Genomic DNA, 19,688 nt, shown 5'->3' with positions numbered 1-19,688 from the left:
TTAAAGATCTAGTTATTTGCCACTAACGGTGTTTACTATGAGGTTTTTTGGGAGGCAGGTTTCTCATCTTCCTTTTGCTGTTATGAAAGCAGGTTCATTGCAATGGTTTTAAATAGCTCCAATAGATTGGCTCAGGGCATTGTATTGACCAGAGTTTGGAAGGTTGATTGATGCCCTGCTGCGAATGGGAGCCAGCCCAAAGGGCGAGAGGCTCTGACATAGCCACCAGAGGAGCTTCTTGCAGTCCTGCATATAAGCAGTCCTTGCATTGTTCAAGCTCAGGAGTTGTTAAAAGAAAGGGAGGTGCCTCCTCATTCTGTGGAGGAAGCCTTAGAAGGAAGCTTGTCACCCTGGCACCAGAGGTGTCTTCTACTTTTATGTACAACAAGGCTCTACTGTATCAAGGTGTTCAGAAGCAAACAACTGCTTTGAGAGGGATGTTTCTCTCTCAAAGCAGCCCACTCTCTTCCTAGCAATACCAAAGTGTTGGGCAGCCAGTTAATGGAGCAGAAATAGCTGTTGGAGGAGAAAAGTTCTTTGCTTGTACAAACTGGTGCGGCTTCACTCAAGTAGAGGAGGGTGTACTGCCATACCTCATCAACGTAAGAAGACAAGGGCACCAGAAAGCATCAAATGTTCTCCTGCAGTTTAGTGTAAAATGCATTTCCTGATCCATTCAAAACTCCTTGGCCTACTTCCCATAATGCAGTAGTCTGCTAGAAAATGTCAGAGAAAACATGTTATTCTTACAGGTCTTCTCTTGTGCTCTTGCAATTGTTCTCTTCTCATGGAGTGCTTTTCTGCAGGTGCTCAGTCCTCTGGAGCACTGTAAGAAGTGACTATTCATCTCTGTTGGAGGTCTTGCCTTGATACTTTATCATGCAGTGTGTGACACCCCACCCGCCCCTCCAAAAAAAAAAAAAAAATTCGCATGGACACATATCTTTCTACTTTCCACATCATGTTACTTAGCATCTGGCTAACAATGCCCTGAACCCTCTTTCTCATGTCTCTCTCTGACTGAAATAACTCCTACAGTGGAAAAGTGAGGTGAGGAATTTTGTTGCCTTTTTTGTTTTGTCTTCGTTTTCTTTGCAGTTCAAAACTTTGTGACTATGTTTATGCTTGCTCAGCTGTGCTCCAACTTCGTGCAAATGTTGCTGTCACAAGTAGGTAGCCACAGATTTTGTTGGTGTCTAAGGATTCCCACAGCCCTAAAATAATTTTATCACTTTGGTGGAGCTGCACACATGAGAATGCTAGTTTGTAGAACTGGGCTGAAGAGCACACAGGGACAAAAAAAAAAAGTGGTGGTGGAGGGCAGATTGTCCAACCATTGAGACTGACACCACTGATTTATCTCTAAGCAATATCTAACAACAGCTTAAACTGGTGCTGAAGAAATAATGCCAAAAAATCATAAGCTTTGCCAATAATTTGGTTATTTGGTCAGCAAAATTTTAACTTTATCTAAATCATTCATTTTAATTTGCTGTTTCATTTCTACTTGCCAAATAAAACTAATTCTTACGAGCACAACTGAGTATTTAACACACTCTGCTTTTTAGATTTTGAACTAAAAGCAAAGATTACTTTGCTAAACTAGCAAATGCTCATTATTTCTACACCAAGTATGTCCAATGCTAAACTGGGTGTTGTATGTTTTAAAAAAAAAAATCCTTTTGCTGTTTCCATACTGCCACATGCTGGTTTCATTGATTTTTATTTTATTTCTGTTAGGAGAAGTGATGAATAGTCATTTCCTACTCACTTCTCCAAGCTCCTGAGAATTTTATGAACTCCTACCCTTTCCCTCAGTCACCTCTTTAGATATAGAAGACTTGTGGTCAATTAAATTATTTCTAATGTTGAATGTGTGCTGCATCTTCAGTTATCCTTTTTGGTCTTCTCTGAACCTTTTCTGAATGTAATTACATCCATTATGATACAGAGAGACCTCGTATGACTGGTGCTCAAGATGTGGGTATCCCATCCATTTATCTAGAAAATATACTTTTGTTTATTATTCTTCTTTAATAATTCCTGTCACTCTAATATTAAATAAAGGCATATGCAAAATGTTCCTCTTCTGCAGACAAAGGGAAAAACTAAATTTGTCAATGGACAAATTGTTTTCCATACTCGCTGATTCATTCAAGAAACAAGTAACCATAGTTAGTGAATTTAGCTAACAGTTTCTGGTCATGTACCGCTCATTTTTAGAATGAAAAGATCTTGTTCTCTCGCGCTTTGGACTTTTATGGCTGGAAAATAAACCTTTACTTTTGTCTCCATATGACCTTTTCCCTCCCTGCCCCTACCCCTCCATTGACTTTTTCTAAAGCTGAATGAAATGAGTTAGCTGGGTATCAATAGAGATGCATATGCTTTTATTACTGGATTTGTGTCAGGGTTATATATATGTATTTTAATCAGATCTTTCTGTGACATAAATGATGCCGTGTATCCTTGGAAAGAAGATGCCAGCCTAGTGGAAATCATAGTATAAACTAAAATGACAGTTTTCTTGCTCCTAATATCCTACAGGCCTCTGTTCACCCATTTTTCATTTAAAGGTTAATAGTATTAGAATTTCTTCCATCTCAAACCTAGTGCACTGTAGTCTCACATAAAAGAACAATGTTTACATATCTTTATTAATTCTCTTCCATTTAATATCCTCCATACAATTACCATTTGATATATGTAAGTGTCAGTATCCATAAAAAGTTGCATGTTGTTATTTTTAACTTTTAACTATTACAAAAGTCATCATTGCCTGGACACAAATATTTAATAATAATGGACATGTGAAGTCTTTTGTGCTTGAGCACTCCGGCGTATTAAAAGGAAAAAGAAATGATAGCACAATACAATGTTTTCCTTGGCAATTAATTTTGATTAATATGTGATTTCTGATAGCATAAGAGGTTTTGCAAAGCTTCATAAATAGACTTTTGCTTTCTTGTACATTTTGCCAACCAGTGGAGTCTGACATTTATTTTTTCTTTTTAAAAACATATTATTGGTTTTGGTACCATCATTCACAGTACAAGATCTCTTGAGGGCAGAGAGATCCAGTTCTTGTGGTTCTGACCATTTTCTACTGTGGTTCCTTAAGACAGCCTTTCCCTGAGGAAGTGCAGTCACTGATGGTATGTTTGCCTTGGCACTTAATGAAAATGACAGCTCTATTTTCTTTTTTTATTATTTTTTTAAGTTATTACTGTTTAAGTAGTGATAAACATGGCAAAGCTACCAGATTTTATTGTTCCATAAGCTTTCAGTTATAGCGTAGTGGCACTGATAGATGGCAGTTAAGCCTTAGGCAGACAGGTCATAGATATAACAGTTTACTACAGTGGAACTGTGTAATCTATGTGTTTCTGTATCTTTTGCATTGTGCAATATTCCCATACACGCAGTGAAGAGAGCAGCTCCCTGGGTTCTTAGGAATGCATCTATCTCTCTAAAAACAATAGAAAAAATAGATTTTTGCCAGAAGCAGACAGTGGAAGGCATAAAATCAACACTAAAATTTGTTTAACAGTAAGGGTGGTAAGATTTTCAAGGAGAAAAAGTACTTTCTTTATTAGAGGAATATTAGATTAGCTGGAAGAAACAGGAAAGTTTTCCGGCCTATAAGCCAACTTTGCCAAAATAGGAACCCATTGCTCCAAAAATCTCATCCAGAAAGACTTACTACAAGCTAAATGACCTCTCTAATATATAAAAGCTTCAGGCATATTTTATTTTCTAAAATAAAATTTTAGTTATGCTCTTCTTTTCCATGAAGCTTTCACTTCATCAGAAATTTTGTAGCATCTCAGCATGGATTTTTATCCCTCGGGTAAACCTGTACTCTGCTAACACTTTCTCTCTTAGTGCTTGCCTTTGTTACTCTTTGGGTTGTCTTGAGCATATTTGTCTCAGCTGGGGATTCAAACTTTCATGGCAACTGTGGAGTGAACTGGGATCTACATTTCGTCAACTCTAGGTCACCCTCTGTAATGAGGGTATTAGGGTGAACAGATAGGGGAGGCAATGGAAAGAGACTTTCCTAACCAATTGAATTGGACCTGCAAATAAATAGAAAATATTTTGGGATTGTTTTCTTAAGTATATGATATTTGTCAAGAATGATTGGCCAGTAAAGGTGGTAAAACAAGGCATAAGCACTCGTTTTACTACCTTTACACATCTGCTTTAAAACCTTTACACATCTGCTTTAAAGCACTGTCTCTTCCAGGAGCATCTCAAATTTGTCACACACATGCTCTTCCAGTAACAAAGCACACTTCAGAAAGAATCTGCTGTTAAACTAAGGGTCTTGTCACTAAGGACAGTTACATGAATCCTATCAGTCTGACTGTGGTTCAGAGGGAATGACTTCAGCCCTTGGCTTCCGTATAGAGTTATCAGCTATCAAACAGTGGCTCTTAATGTCTCTAGTCATAGTCATTGCAGTGGTATTTTCTTCCCAGACATCATTTAAAGAATCGTGACAGGTGCCAAATAGTGGCCCTTAAAGAGGTTGTCAATAACTGAGCTGTGCATTCAAAGGAAGGTGAAAAGAGAAATGAGTAGAAAGGGACAAAGTAGCTACCTGAATGATCACTGTTGTTCCAAAGCTGGATACCAAGGCCTTGCTTAGCCTTAAGGTTTTGCTAAGGTTTTGCTTAGCACCTTCAAGATCTTCAAAATACCAAGACGATAAATGATGTAATCTATCATGGGGTATGATTAAATGTTTGTAGAAGAATTGTGGTGTTTGTAAGGACAGAATATAAGTTGAGTTGTGATGCTATAACGGGTCTCTATGTGGATGCAAGTCTTTGTGCAGATGGAGTTCCTTCTCAGTCAAGCTCTCTGGGAGAAAAAAAAAATCTATAATGGGAACTTGGACTCACTGCTGCTTTTCATGCCAAGTTGCCAGCTGGAAATCACAGCCCTGACTTAAGTACCTCCTTTTTGTGCACAAGGAGCTCCTGACAGCTGAAAACGAAATGTACCAGAGACCTTGCTTTACTAAATCATTCACATAAAATACTAAAAAGTTAGTTTTAAGGTAGGAACTGGAGCCCACATTGTTATTGACTTTAGTAGGGTGCTGTGCCTTCAGTGAGTGTTGTTTCCTCTGTGTTCCCACGATGGTTGTCCAATGAAGCCATCGAAATAAAGCAGCTTCAACAGCAGGAGGTCAGTAATGTTATTGCAGAATACCCAATAGCATGTTCTTTTTCCAAGACAGATAACATGCTGTTATTTCCTGCCTGTATTTCGGACTCCTATGGGTCTTTTCAACCATTTCTCTATTCATTGCCATTTTCAGCAAATCTCAATTTCATAACATATACAATTTTAATTGATATGTCCTTTTACTCTGTTTTCAAGGCTATTACAACAGTTGATAGCATGTTCCAGGTGATTTCATACAGATTACATCAGTTGAATGGGAAAACCATTAGTCTGCTCATCTCAATGTTGATATATTCAGTTTGGTATATTAAAACTGTATTTTCTGTTGTACAAGGTAAACTGAAGTCTAAATTCAGCTTTATTTGTACAGCTAAGCAGTATTCTTCTATAGCAGGCAGTAAGTCATGCCAGATCTCAAGGGTTCACTAGAAAAGCCTTTTGATTAAAGTATATTTTCATATATCTCTCTTACAAGGGTATGTGAGGAAAAGTACCCACAAGAGATATGAACCTGAGGGTAAAAGCTACTTGATAATAGGCTATTGCCTGCAAGAGAGAGGATTAGTGAAAGAATTATAGGGCTATGTGTCTGCATTTACTTGTTTCAGCTGCAGTGGAGACTGCAGCCATTCTGAACCTTTTGTAGTCTTGAAGGAGCAGTGCTACAAAGATATAAGAAAATAGCAGGCTAAAAGGCAAAAGATCACATGTAGGATTTCCCACATCCTGGGAAAAAAAAAATAAAGCTTAACATTCCTTTCTTATTCTTTGTTTTTTTCCTTCCCCCAAGGCATTTCTCATACAGCTGTGGGGAATAATTAGACTGGTGTAAAACTCAACTGTAAAACAAAACAGGATATAGCAGAACCAGCGAAGTCAAGCAAGCTACACACATAAAAAATACACCTAAGAAACCTTATCACCAGCAAGGGGTGATGCTATTTATATTGAAGGCATTTCCCTGATGTTAGCTGTGGCAGTATCTCACAGAAAGAAACCATCCTCAGGCTGACTTCCACATGGGAATCTCTGGGCCCAGCACACTCAGCTATGGATCATCAGCAAAATGTTTGATACAAACTCCTCTTTCATGAGTCGTTGGTGCTGGTTGCAGTTTGCCAGTTAGTTCTATGTTTCTCGTAGCTTTGGAGCTCCACGGATGGCTGCTTAGCTCTTAATTGCTAGTTCTGCTGCTACTGCGGATTGTAGTTATTGCCATTTGATGATGTGTAGGAAGGCTATTTTCAAAGTTATTTTTTGGTGGTGTTCAAGATGCCTGTGCTCTCTCCTTGCAGGTTTGCATTTTAATACAGTTTTTCCAGAGGAGTCAAAGACTAAGCAAACATGGAGAGGGACCGTGACCTACTCTTAGGAACATCTGCTTTTGTTCCGGACATAAACCAGCTTTAAATTTCAGACTAAGATGTGAGCACAAGTTGGATGGACTTTTACCTGTGTAGGTTATTGTATGTATATAGCACACCCTGTACTTGTGCATAGGTGATGCATATTTGACCGTATGTTACCAGGCTGTTTTGATACAACCAAATGTTGTATCGACTTACATTTCAGTTGCCATCTCAGTCTTGGTCTCTGCTCCATTTGTGAGGACAAGGTCATTTTCCTCCTGTCCAGACAATGACAATTCTATTCTTTCAAACCATTGATGTTTTCAAGACATTCTTTGGTACTTCATTTTCTCCCTCCTCCTTTTTTTTTTTTTTTTTTCCCTTTTCCTTCTCTCCCCTGTTACAGTGCAAATGTATGAACATGTCATGAGAGAGGAGAAAAAAAAAAAAAAACTATTTTTGAGTTACTTCACACCCAAGTAAAACTACAGAGAACTAGATTTTTTTCTCACACATACGCACCCACATCCACTCCTTCCTCTCTCTTCCCTGTGCACAGACTCTTTCACTCTTGCATAATGCTTTTGAAGAAAGGAGGCAGACTGAAATAAATTGCTAGAAGCTCATCTGAACTAAACAGCTATATCTTTCAAGATTTCCCAACTTCTACTGTTGGTACCACAGTTGATAGTTATGTATGTGTCTGTCCTTTCCTAGCTTCTGAAAGGTTAGATCAAATAATAAGCCTTATCTATTTTTAAAGAATTGCAATAACCTTTGTATTTGTCTGGTTTCTTTGTGTTATGAAGCTTTTCAAACTCTTCTTAGTAGAGCTAAGTGTGGAAATATTCTCTCTCTTGATTAATAAGTTTGCTCTTAGGTAATGAAATCTTCAGCTATTTTAAAATTTGGCAATAACGATAAGAGTTAGAAAGTTATTAGACCTTTTCAGTCCATAATAACAAGGACTCATCTTAGAAGGTGATCTGCACAGGACATGACCTCAGGGCTAAGGACTTTCCTCACACTGTTAGTGCCATTACAAGGCATTACAACTTCCCTCATCCTCAGTCCCTTGCTCTCCCTGTAATCTGGTGTTTGGTTAGGGCCAAAGCAGTAGGTTGTGGAAGCACATAGAGTGTTGTTGGGTATGTGATCAGAAGTTCATTCTTCTTGCAAAATCAGTCTATGAGCAATAGAAAGAAGTGGTGTCATTTCTTCTGGATGGATGGGTGCTCTGTGAAGTCCTTGCAGCAACCAGTGAGCGATAGAAGCAAAAAATGTAATCGCCCAGGAACACTTCCTAGATTTTGGGAAGGTTGCCAGTGTAGGAAAGGTGGCTGGCTCACTCTCATCATCAATTTAGTGGGCACACTGAGGAGACTTCTGTCTTCCCTCCGCAGAAAAGGTGAGATGTGGAAAGAGCTGGGCTTGGCAAGCCTGGACATTAGAGAAGAAGGAAAGTTCAGGACTAACTTGCTCAGTCTTGAAGTTGGTTAACTTTGGCAGTGTTTGTTGTGCTACAACTTGAAACTGGGCATGTTTTATAACCTTCAGAAGTGATGATAAAAGTCTTGTTAAATTTTTGGAGTTGGCATTTTACTAACTGCACAGGCCCTTCAACCAAGCCAGGCTTACTTATCATTTAGGAAGCTTAACCCAAAACATGTGCAGTTCAATAGTTCAAGCACTAGCATAAGCTCTTCCATACTGACGTTGCACGCAAACATCCACTATATTCACTGTCATCACACTCCACAGCTTAGCCTGGCTTGACTTTGCATTAGAAATTTCAGGTACGTCTGTAATTTTAGCTCTCTAGTTGATAGAGAATGAAATCAACTGAACATATATTTGGCTGTCAGTTTTTGTGCCAACCAGAGGGGTGGTAAAAAATAGGATGAATGAGCAGTCTGTACATACATAAGCAGCTTTCAAGGTAATATTTTCACAGAAGGCATTGCTTTTCATAACTGTGTGACTTCTATGGCCTCTTAGTGAGTGAAAGTGTTTCTGTTTTCTTCCTCCTACTTATTTTTCAGTAGGGAGTCTACTTTCTACGATACCTGTAACAGCTCAATTCATCTTCCTCCTTACACCCACTCTTCTTCATTCATAGGGGCTTCAATTATTCTGTTCTGTAGCTTATTACTGAATACAGTGTCAAACTTAAGGATACCTGATTAGATGAAAAGAGGAAATGCGGTGGGACTGCACTAAGCCCTGACAGAATGAATGTGTTTATATATATATATATATATATATATATATATGCATGTATACATTTATAACCTGCATAGTGTTTTCAAAATGTATTGAAGCCCTGTAATGTAGGTATCCCGCCTAAGCAAAAGATGATGTTTTTACAAAAGTGTTAACCATTCTTCAGTGAGCCTAACACACAGAAAAGCTAATGGTTTGCCACCTCTGGAAATCAAAAGTCTGGCTGTGGAACAGCAACACAGGCTAACTGTTTTTCTAAAGAGTTTGAATAAAGGACTTTCTGAAGCTGAAATGAAGGTTTATTCTACATGCTCATTTTGGGTTTAACTCCCCTACAGAACTGAAACTGTTAGCTGTGATTGTGGTCAGGATTTTTCATGCCATGGGAAGAACAGCAGATAGAAACGGACTCTGGCACTTCTGCAGCAGGTCCCTGAGTGATCTAAATGTATATTTGCAAGTGAGAATCATCTGCAACCCATCACAGAAATTAAATAGGGGGCCTCTGGCTCACAGGCAAAGTTTCGAGATAGAAAGGTTTAGTTAAAATTGATTAAACATATAACTGTATGTTGCCTATGCTCTTCGAGTTCAGAATACGTTCATCTTGTGAGCGGTAACATCTTATTGGAATTTGCTGTTAAAACAAAATTATTTTCAACTATGATCTGTGTATGTTTTATGTCTTATTAGGGCTTTTTTTTCTGATGAAAACCTTGGTCATAAAATTGGAAAACGTAATGGTTATTCTTCATTGTTTTAGGAAGACCTGTGATTCAAAATGATTGTTCATAAGCCCTGGAACCGGTAAAAATGGGATGTATTTTAAGAAACGTAGATTGTTCATTTTACTTCCTATGCTTAATATTCAAAAAGTCTCTCTGTTTCCTCCCTGCCACGTCAGCAGGAGACATCTTGCCTGAGGGTAGTAGTGGGAGATCTGGATATTTGCATCAGCGCTTGGGTTTAAGCACAGAACTGGTAATACTCTTTCTCTATAAGTGTTACTGATCTTTATGAGAAACAGGTTACAGAAGTAGAAGGCGAAGCACAATATCTTTCTTAAAGCTGGACAAAGAGCCAATAGCAGAAGTTTTGGTTTTCCTGATTTTGTATTTGCAAACCTACTTTGTTGTTTGCCCTGCCTCTCTGTAATTAACCAGTCTTGATTCAGAAGGCAGAGTAACCACTGTTATTCCAGTTAATTCAATCAAATGTTTTACCTAGTAGTTTTAATTGTTTTTGATGTATTTTTAATTCAGTAGGCTCCACAGAACACGTTTACTAGAGGTAGCTTCAGCTCAGACCCAATTAAGATGGCCACACAGAAATTCTGCCATGTCACCAAAAAAAAAAAAAAAAAAAACACACTTTAAAAAGCTGATTTAAAGTTGTCCAGCATCAGTGGAAGGGACTCTCCTGAACCAATTCCCCGCATAGGTCACCACCATTTTATTCCATCAGCAGACAATGACCTGAGCTTGATGGGCTCCTTCACTTCAGTTTCTGATTTATTCTTTCTCCTCTTCTATTTTCTCTCCAATCTGGAAAAGGGGAACAGACTAGCAAGTTTGCATATTTTAGCATATGCAAAAAGATTGCATCCTCTTGAAAAAAAAAAGAGAAGTACAAAAATCCACCCATTAGTCTGGCACTAACTTCTATCAAGGATGCTATAAGTCTCCTTTTTCATGCCCTTTGTCTAGATTATCTTGCCAGAGGATATGTCTTCTGCTTTTTTGCTTACTCCTTATATGCATGTCTTAAGCATTTTCCAGCACTCTGGCCCATACCCCATCTTCACTTCTGTATCTTGCCTTTGGGCTTGTACGGGCTATCTCCAGTTCTTGATATTGCTGCTTTGGGAACAGAATCTTCTTCAGTGGAGCTTTTTGTTTCATTTTCACATAACTAAAGTTCTCTGTCCTGTGTTTTCTCATACCTTTACTACTGAAATTTTGTGTTTTAAAACACTAAATCTCAGCTGTTTACCTCTTGTCTTCCATGGCAAAGGAACAAGGCATATTTCCTAGCTCCAGTTTCTGACTGTCACCACTCTCTTTGGATCCTTTCTTCGATTCATCTCATTTACTATTTGCATATAGTGTGAAGCCATTGGCCTCCCTCAAGTTTTCCTAATTCTGATGTCATTTGCCATATTTTTCATGTGTCTTAAGAGCCATGAAAAAGAAAGTCTTCTGTGTGCGAGCTTGCAAAACAGAATAGCATAGGAGTAAGCTATTTAAGCAGAGAAAAAAATACAGGAATGAGGAGCAGACATAAAAATGCAAGCATAATGAATAAATATGATGGCACAAATGGGTATATTTTTAGATATTTTGTGTTTAAGTGTTGCATGTATGTAGGAGGAACAGGGACTCTTCTTACCATGAAATTCATAATGTTTGTCATGGGTGCACGTCCTCAATTCTTTTTTGTACCCACATGTAGCATCTCATCTTTTACAGTCATATTGCAACTGCTGGGGTATACAGACTGTGTTTTAAAATGTCTCTGTGATGATGCATGGCACAGAGTCTCTTAAGGCATTAACATACTGCTGTACCTCTAAGAGCTAAAATCGAATGCTTTTATTTGTTTATTTGTGGGTTTTTTTTGTCATAAATAAAATAACGAGGTAAGAGCTGCAGTGCCTGCTTTAATTGTCATATTATATAGTATAGCTAATCCCTAAGTGGGTTTAGCTCTTTATTTAGGCTTTGCAGAGGAAAATAATCCTTCATATTCCTGTTTTTAATTCTCTGCTTTTTATTTTTCCTTCTCTTTATTTTCTCTCTTATCTCTCTCATTTTGTTCTTGACCCTCTTTTTCCTCATTATAATGTTCTGTACTCTTGGGAGAGAACTCTTTCTAGAGTATATGAGCAGCTCTGCTGCAATAAATCTGCTCTGTTTCTTTCCCACTTTAAATAATCCCGTCACTGCAGCCCTCTGGCTGCAGGCCCATAAGTCTCCTTCGTCATCCCAGGACTGTTCGATGGTCCCATCATGACAGTGATGCTTCAGTGTCACAGAAATCATCTACACACTGGTCACACTGCCTATACATATTAAAGCTCTGGTGGTGCTCATCTACACTCTCCCTTACATCCAAAGAGGAAGGATAAGAGAATAATCCTTTCAACCTTCCCTAACACAGGGCCTTTTGGATGTGTGTTGGGTTTTAAAGGCTAAAGTCTTTAAATGAGAATTCCCCTCTTTTTTTCTATCTATGAAAATCTCTTCCAAATCCCTCAGTTGCTAATGTCTGTGTTTGCTTAGGCTGTCATTCTGTGCTATTTTCATTTTACATAAATGCCTTCTTTAGATTTAGCCCATTTGTCTTTTTGTAATGAGAGAACACCTGTACTATGTAAAGAGTTGCTTTAAAATTACCTTTTTTTTTTTTCTCCGCATTTGAAACCATATTGGTTGTATACATTTAGCTTTCCTCTCTGTGTGATGTCTTACCAAGATTAAGTAAATGAGCTTTCCTGTCTTTTTTATGAGAAGTAAGGAAAATCAGCGATGACTCTTAAATGTCCCTAGCGTCTGTAAGTGTCTAGTAAGACAGTTCTGACCAAGATGAGTTTTGTACGAATTTTATTAGGGCTCGTTTGCAGTCACTGAGAGTTCACATAGTCACACTGTTCATCCTGTTATTGAGCTAAAATAAATTATGGGGAGGATTACACTAAATAAAAATGGCATTAAATTAAATAAATAAAGTCTTTCATTTCCGTATTTAAAAAGTTTACAGCAACTTTTGATCAGATTAACTTTGCATTAAGTATTTTTTCATAAAAGGTCTTTCTTTTCTTGCAACAATTTGTTTTATGAAATTAAGGGCGTATTTCTGTGAAATCAAAGTGAAAAAACAGATTTGAAATTTGAAGATAATTACAGCTAAATGGAAACTTCTGAGATCAGTATCCTTGCCCACTAAATTAGATTTTGAATTTTTGCAGATATGCAATATTTTTAGTACTGAGATATTTTTGTCAAACCAGAATCACTCTACTTACATGATCTGATATTTTGTCATCAGTTAAAAAAAGAAATCATTAGAAATCTTAATGTTTAATATTTTAATGTTTCATGATGTTTCATGAATTTGAGTTATTCCTGGCTTGCCTGAATAAAGTTGTTGCTCATAAATATTTTCTTTGAGTTTGTTAGTGGCTCAGTTCTGCTTCCACAGCAAGATCTCCTTTGCCATTGCATGATTGTGTACAGGCCTCTTCCTTTTTAAAGAAATTCAACTTCCATGAAAAACATGAGCTGTATCTGGCAGGGTCATAGGCTGCAATGCAAACAGACTTCTGATAATTTTGGTTCTCCATAAAACCTGTGTATGAAATCCGTCATGATTTCCACAGTCATGTTTCTTCATACTTTGGCTTTTTAAATTTTTTTTAAAAATAAATTATTTAATTTCCCTTCTGCTTCCCTTCTTTCCCCACCCTTCCACTCCGTTTTGTCTGTCTTCCCACCTGGCTCTTAAATGCTCTTAAAAACCTGACTCTTAAATCAAACAGCTTTGAAGGGGTAGCAGATTAAGGATTGTAAGTTACAGTTATTAGCACTAATGATGATTAAGTCTTAATTCCTGCATAATGAATGGGCATAAATGAATTATATAAGACTCAAATCGGAGCCTTATCTGAGATTTGAGCAGAATCTTGTAAGAGTCACTTTTCTGTTGCTGTTGCTTGTCTGTTGAAATGTCTTTGGTATAAGAATCCCTGAGAATAGCATAGAGGTCCTTCTTTTTTGAACTTGAGAGCTTCCTGTCATTGGGATAGCAGGCTCAAACTTTCAATGCTTACTCAGCATGAAGTATTTCATAGTCTGGCACTTTTTTGCCTGAGATCTTAATGCTTGAAACCTGCTGTCAAAACACAGTTACATTGTTTATAGCCTGAGAGACCGGAATGCATTAACCAGGGATTAGAGGGGGAGATTGATACTTCCCTCCGCTCCCTCCTGTGGGTGATGGCTGATCCAGAGCATGTCAAGTGAAGGGTTAGTGTGAAGGACGATTGATGCACCTTGGTCTGTGTTGTTATCCATGCTTGTATGCAAAAACATGTGCTTTGCTTTAAATGTCGAGGGAGATGGGTAATGCAGCTGAATGAGCCTTTAAAAATGTTTTCTTGCTGAGAAAGACAGGACATGTTAGTGTTTCAGGTGGTTTCATATAGCCCTTGAACCCCTTTAGCAAGAACCTCACTAAACACAGTGTTATGGTTTACCTCCTGTGTTGCAAGGAAGGCCGCTCTGTCACCCTTAAGGTGAACAAATTTGCAATCAGTTCCAGAGCAGGTGACCAGCAGCAGTGCAGTGCTTGTCAAATGGTTTTTGTTGTGTGGAGTTTCCTGAATCTGGAAGAAGGTGAGTGGGCAGTGTGTGCTGAGGATCCAGATGTAGCTAATCCATTCTCAAAATGTGTATTTAGCCCAGTTCCACCTGTAGTGGAAATAACCAGGGAGTTGTTGTCATCTCTCATCAGATAAAAGGGCACCCCTTGCTCTCTGCAAGGTACTGTGTATATTTTTGTCTCAGCTGTATGCGGGTTTGCTGTCAAGTTCCCTGAATTGGGAATCCCGTTTCTATTCTAGAATTGCTTGGGGCTTGCATGATCCATCGGAAAGCAGAAATTTTGTCCAGCCTGGATAAAGGCAAAAAGATATTCCTTGCCTTCATCCAAGAACTAAAATTATTTTAGAGCATGCTGTATATACTGCTTCTTGTGTTCTTTCTTGTGTTCTGCAGCTTTTTCATCTCATGGTTCCTGGGGAGAAAATGCAGAGCAAGTATTTAGTATGAGAAAGAATTATCCTCCTTGCCAGCTATTTGTGCTTTATATTTATTTCCAGATAGAGCAGGAATAAAGTTATGTGAGGAGATGATTTGCCAACTTTCTGCTATGCCAGTATGTTTATCACCTGTCAGTTCAGAGAAATATTTAAAATTACAACTTGGCAATCTCTAGAGATAAAATTAGGAGTGCTGAAGAGCAAATTTATCTGATTGCCCTGCCACTGTGTTTTACCTGAAATGGAAAACAAAACAAAAATTCTCTGTTCAGGTTCCAAAGTGTATTGCAATTTTTGTGGTATATTCAATATGATGAATGCAACCAGGTTGTCACCTACTGCTATTTTAAAGTGTGAGCATCAGGCTTCTTGAGGATCCGTGTCCTGTTTGGTGTCCAACCTTCTATATTTACATGCAGGGAGCCATCAGATTTTTGAGCTTACAAAGCAGTTATAAAGAATGATTCCCACTGATGCATGCTTACATATTGGCAACAGCGGGGAGACTTTGTTTCCTGCACCTGCGTATCGGAGAGGATTTTTCTTATCCCCTGTCTACAGGAAGCTCTAATGAAATTCTCCAGTCTACAACAAACATCCACCTGGTTTCACAGTTTTCTCTGTGACAGAATCCATGACTTCAGTCACACATCCAAGTTTTGGCACTTCTGAATGACAGGTAGCAGGAAGGTAAACAAACTAATGCACACATGGTGTTCCTAGAGGAATTCCTTTGAGTTGTGGTTTGGGCGCACCTGTGAAGCACGTAGTGGATCTACATGTGACCCTCTAGCTGCACACCGAGTTGCAAGTAGATTTTATTCTGCCTGAACATCCCACAAGCAACTTAGCACCGTTCAGTATCTTCATCTTTCTCTCCTTTGGTGCTTATATTCTTTAGTAGGAATGTGTCCTCCTGACAATAGATAAACAATCTATTTATAAAACAGTATGGTAGTAGTAAACAGATGGTTTTCAGATGCAAGGTCACACATTTCTACTTGTAACTACACATTGCTCAAGGACAGGTCAGTGCTTAGAAAAGACCTTAAAATTTTCACTTAGTTCTTTATCATTGCTGGCGGTGCTAAAGTGCATGGTAGGATCCTACTGTATTCCACATATGCAGCAGACTGGTTCTTCTCTCAGGTCTGGAATATGACTGGGTTTTTCCAGAACTTGTAAGCCTGGATTTCCTTCCATTGGAAGAAAGGAAAGCAAGGGGATGGCTCCTAACCATGAATCTCCCTGTCATAGAATTACAATACATAGGGGTGTGTGTCCAGATACCAAAGAAGCTCTTGCAGGTTGTATGGATTTAGATGCAGTTTGGATGCCCTTGAGAAATCACTCCACTGCATTAGAAAACCTCACTCTTAATCTTTCTATACCTCAGCTTCCCTATCTGCTCACTTCTTTCTTAGGTATATGAGGGGAATTTGCCATTTAAATTGTGAAGTCCTTTGAGATCTCCAGATACAAGTCTTACAATATTTGCGAACAAGCTACTTGCAGCACTGTGAGCTTTTCCTGTGCTGCAGCACTAACATTAAGCTTTTAAGCTTTCATCTCACACACACACACACACACACACACACACACACACAAAAAAAAAAAAAAAAGAAAGAAAAGAAAAATGGGGAACCTATTCCCCCTGTAGATCCTTCTGTTTGTTAAAGGTGTACCGGCATTCACAGCTCTGCAGGGTCACGCACAGTAATAATATTTATTATCTCCAACCTGTATTCCATTGGTAACCTGTTGACTAATTACTCCTGAACTAGTCTGACATTTCTAAAGCACAGTTTTAAATTGTTCCAAAATGAGAAGGAGGATTTTGCTTTTCTTGTCTACCAACTAATTAATTATTTCAAGAATAATCATCCCCCAGAGCCAAGATGGGAGAAACATAACTGAGCACAGCTTGCTATCCTGTACAAGTTCTGAATCCAAGGCAAAAATCAAAGCCTGCCCCTGACACGACACTGTAGTCCTTTATTCCACCCAAAATGAAATCCCACTGTGATATGTCAGTATGATATTTAGTTTGTACTGATTGCATCCCCAGCTGCTGAGCAAAGAGCAAAGAACTAAAAAATCCCCGTGCTGATGATAACCCTCTGTTGTCAAATAATTAACAATGATTGCACGTTCACGCAACTCCACTCCGGACAGATTTTAGTTTAATTTTTAAACTTCACCTCCATCTTGTGGTTGTGCCAGACATTGCATGTAAATAAGGTTATTTAGGGTCTTGGACAAGTCTGAGGTCCACAGCTTCTCAGACCTGCTCACTAGACACCTTGCATCATGGCAAACTCTACCTAGCCACATCTTTTGTACGTGGGGAGGAAAGGGGTATCGGGCTCTTTTTCTGGTCTGATGGTGATTGGCGTTTTTAGGCAGATGCTCTTCCCCATGGGTCTTGTTGCTTGTAGCAAAGCTGTTTTGTTTGTTTGTTTTTGTTTTGTTTTTGTTGTTGTCTTTTTCATTTGTTTGTTTGGTTTTATTTTTTTTCCAGCACAGCTCCCTGCTGTTTTAGAGCCATGAGCCTTCAGAGGATGCTTTGATAATGAAGGCAGACTCTTCCTGACATGGGGACTTGCAGCCCTGTCCCTGAATATTTCACAACTGCTATATGGGTTAGGAAATAGTTTTTCAATAATGCAGGTGGGAAGGCAGGGGGAAAGAAAGCTGAAAATGAAATGTATCTTGAGAACACAGAGCCTTCGTTTTCAGGAACTATCTACCTGACAATCATGAAAAGTTGCCAATAGGTATATACTTTTTTCCATTAGCAGATGCCTTAGAGCTAGTATGCTCTATTTCTAATTTCTGCCACCATTCTGTTTGGATAAAAGAAAAGTATGTCTGCCTCCATGGTTAAGACAGGGTAATCAGTTATTTTGAACTGCACTCTCAAGTTCAGAGAACATTTTTTTTTTCCCTTCAGAGAGCTTACTAATGTAGAAAAAGAAAAGATCGGTTCACTTCCTGATTCTTTAATGATCCAGAAAATAAGATTTAATCAAATTGGTTTATCTTATCCATGGGTTCTGATCCTACACTATTAAAGTCAATAAGAATTTTGTAAATGATTTAAACGGGTGAAAATTAAAATTTGAAGGTATTAAATGCAAAAGATACCCTATAAAGGATATTAGCATTGCATAGCCCAATAACTCAACTTATATCCTAAAAATAAATTAAGTAAACAAACAGTATAAGGATGTGTGTAATGGGTTGTACTGACTTGGATTTGTTGTCTTGTAACACTCTGTGACTTTATCCTCTAGCAGTGTTTACGTGTACCTATCTCTGTGCTTCTTCTGCTCTTTTAGTTGTCATGGTTCTTTGTCTTTTTTTCTGCCTGTTTTACCAAAAGGACAAAGAAATGACTGTTTTTGCACTAGCAGAGATCCAAAGGATGAAACAAATACTATGTTGCGTTTCTCAGATTATGTTATGCTCGATAGGCAAATCACGATAAAATGAGATAACACTAAAAAGACAAAGAACCATGTCTCTGTTCTTTTGCTAAAACAGACAGAAGAAAGTCTGAAATGTTTTTTTCAAAATGATCCTGTGCTGTGTAGAAGCCATGAGTGGTCATTTTATCAGCACTGTTTGGTGCATCGTTTTTGTCACAATATTTCTAGCGGTACTTCAGGACAGAACCACTGTGCAGCTTTTCAATATGCTTGGGTTTGAAATTCCTAGCAGCTCCTTCACCATAACCTATAAAAAAGATTGCTCAAAAGTGAACTCTAGTGCCCACATCGTGGCTTAATTATCCTGAAATAACAGCTTTGTTACTAATTATATAATAGTACTATCTACTCTTTACTGCAATTAAATTTGCAATGCCTTACTATTAGGAGCTGTGTTGTCATAATAAGGATGGTTTCCTTTATTTGCTTATGCTGAGTTGCAGAATCTGTAATTATATGTGTGGATCATCAATTTTATACTTGTTTGTATAATTATAAGTAATTGAACATGAAAGCAATTTAGGAATAACAGACTATAAAGTATTCTGTCTATTGTAGAGTTGGAATAATTAGTAGATAAGAGGGATGATTATCAGTTAAGAAAGAGCTTTATAGTTATGTAGTAATTCAGAGATAAATAAAACAACAACAAAAAAAGCCTTCTTCATGAGCTGAACAGTAGCTTGTCTTGCTTGCAGACAGAGATGGTCAGGTTTTTGGAGTTATTCAGCTAGCTGCATACCCAGAAGGATTTTGTGTTCGTCCAGTATGTTGATAAATTACCACAGTAATTTCTTCCAATAACATATTTAATGCACAGTATGTATCCCTGTGAATACTTACTAGGATTATTAAAATCATTAATATACTTTAGTGCTATAAAACTGAATAAGTGGAATATTACATACAAAATAAGACTACATATAATGGCTTTCTATTAAAAGGTAAACAGAAAAGAGCTTCTCTGTGGAAGACAACATTTTATTTGGAAGAAATAGCTGAGAAACTTAATGGAAATTGTTGCAGTGGAAAGCTGAGATGTTCTTACACCAAATATATATATCACAAAAAGAAGTATGTATATGAAAGCATGTAGTTAAACGGCTTAGAAGGTCCTTTGCTTTAGAGAGCAGATGCCTGAACTTAGAGCGGGTTCAGAGCAGAGTTGTGTCTTGTGCTGGCGCATGCCAGGTGGTCTCGCTTCACCGTTCTACATAGGAGAAACCCCCCTGAATCCTGGCTAGAGAAAGAGGCTTTTCTGAAGAAAGGACTTCCTCCTTTCTCTGGCACTGGTTGAAGGAAGAGTCATTGCCTTGGGCAAATGGTTTGAATGCCCAGACATCTTAATTCACTTCCTCACAAGGACACTGCTGCCCCAAGGGTTAAGCCCTTCAGGCGTTGATAGTATTGGCTTGTTCCTCTTGATGGGGAGCAGAAAAGAGGCCTTTCAGAGCACTTTAGGTCCAGGAGGAAAAAATAGTTCAGAACTCAGGAACGACCAAGCATCTCTGTTTTGTTTGGTGTTAATGGGAAACACAGAGATTGACAGAGTTTGCAGCATCTCTGCAGCCATGGGCTGCAACTAATAGTTGGGTGCACTGGCAAGTC

General features: G+C 38.3%; 1 protein-coding gene and 1 long non-coding RNA gene across 5 annotated transcripts in view; one reads left to right on the top strand and one right to left on the bottom strand.

Moving 5' to 3' along the window:
- Nucleotides 1-19,688, top strand: part of PHACTR1 (phosphatase and actin regulator 1) — a 290,390-nt gene that overhangs the window by 89,431 nt on the left and 181,271 nt on the right. The gene's annotated exons all lie outside the window — the stretch shown is intronic.
- On the bottom strand, nucleotides 1,059-1,398 carry LOC148595253 (uncharacterized). Its single transcript, XR_015913202.1, has 2 exons — nucleotides 1,348-1,398; nucleotides 1,059-1,214 (listed from the first exon to the last, which is right to left on the bottom strand). It is a non-coding gene; the product is annotated as an uncharacterized LOC148595253 (long non-coding RNA).

Source organism: Tinamus guttatus, unplaced genomic scaffold (assembly GCF_059628265.1).
Source record: "Tinamus guttatus ecotype Peru unplaced genomic scaffold, ASM5962826v1 Tinamus_guttatus_pri_ptg000131l, whole genome shotgun sequence".
Classification (NCBI taxonomy): Eukaryota; Metazoa; Chordata; class Aves; order Tinamiformes; family Tinamidae; genus Tinamus; species Tinamus guttatus.
Note: the sequence above shows the minus strand (reverse complement) of the source record. Positions and strands in the feature narration are given on the sequence as shown.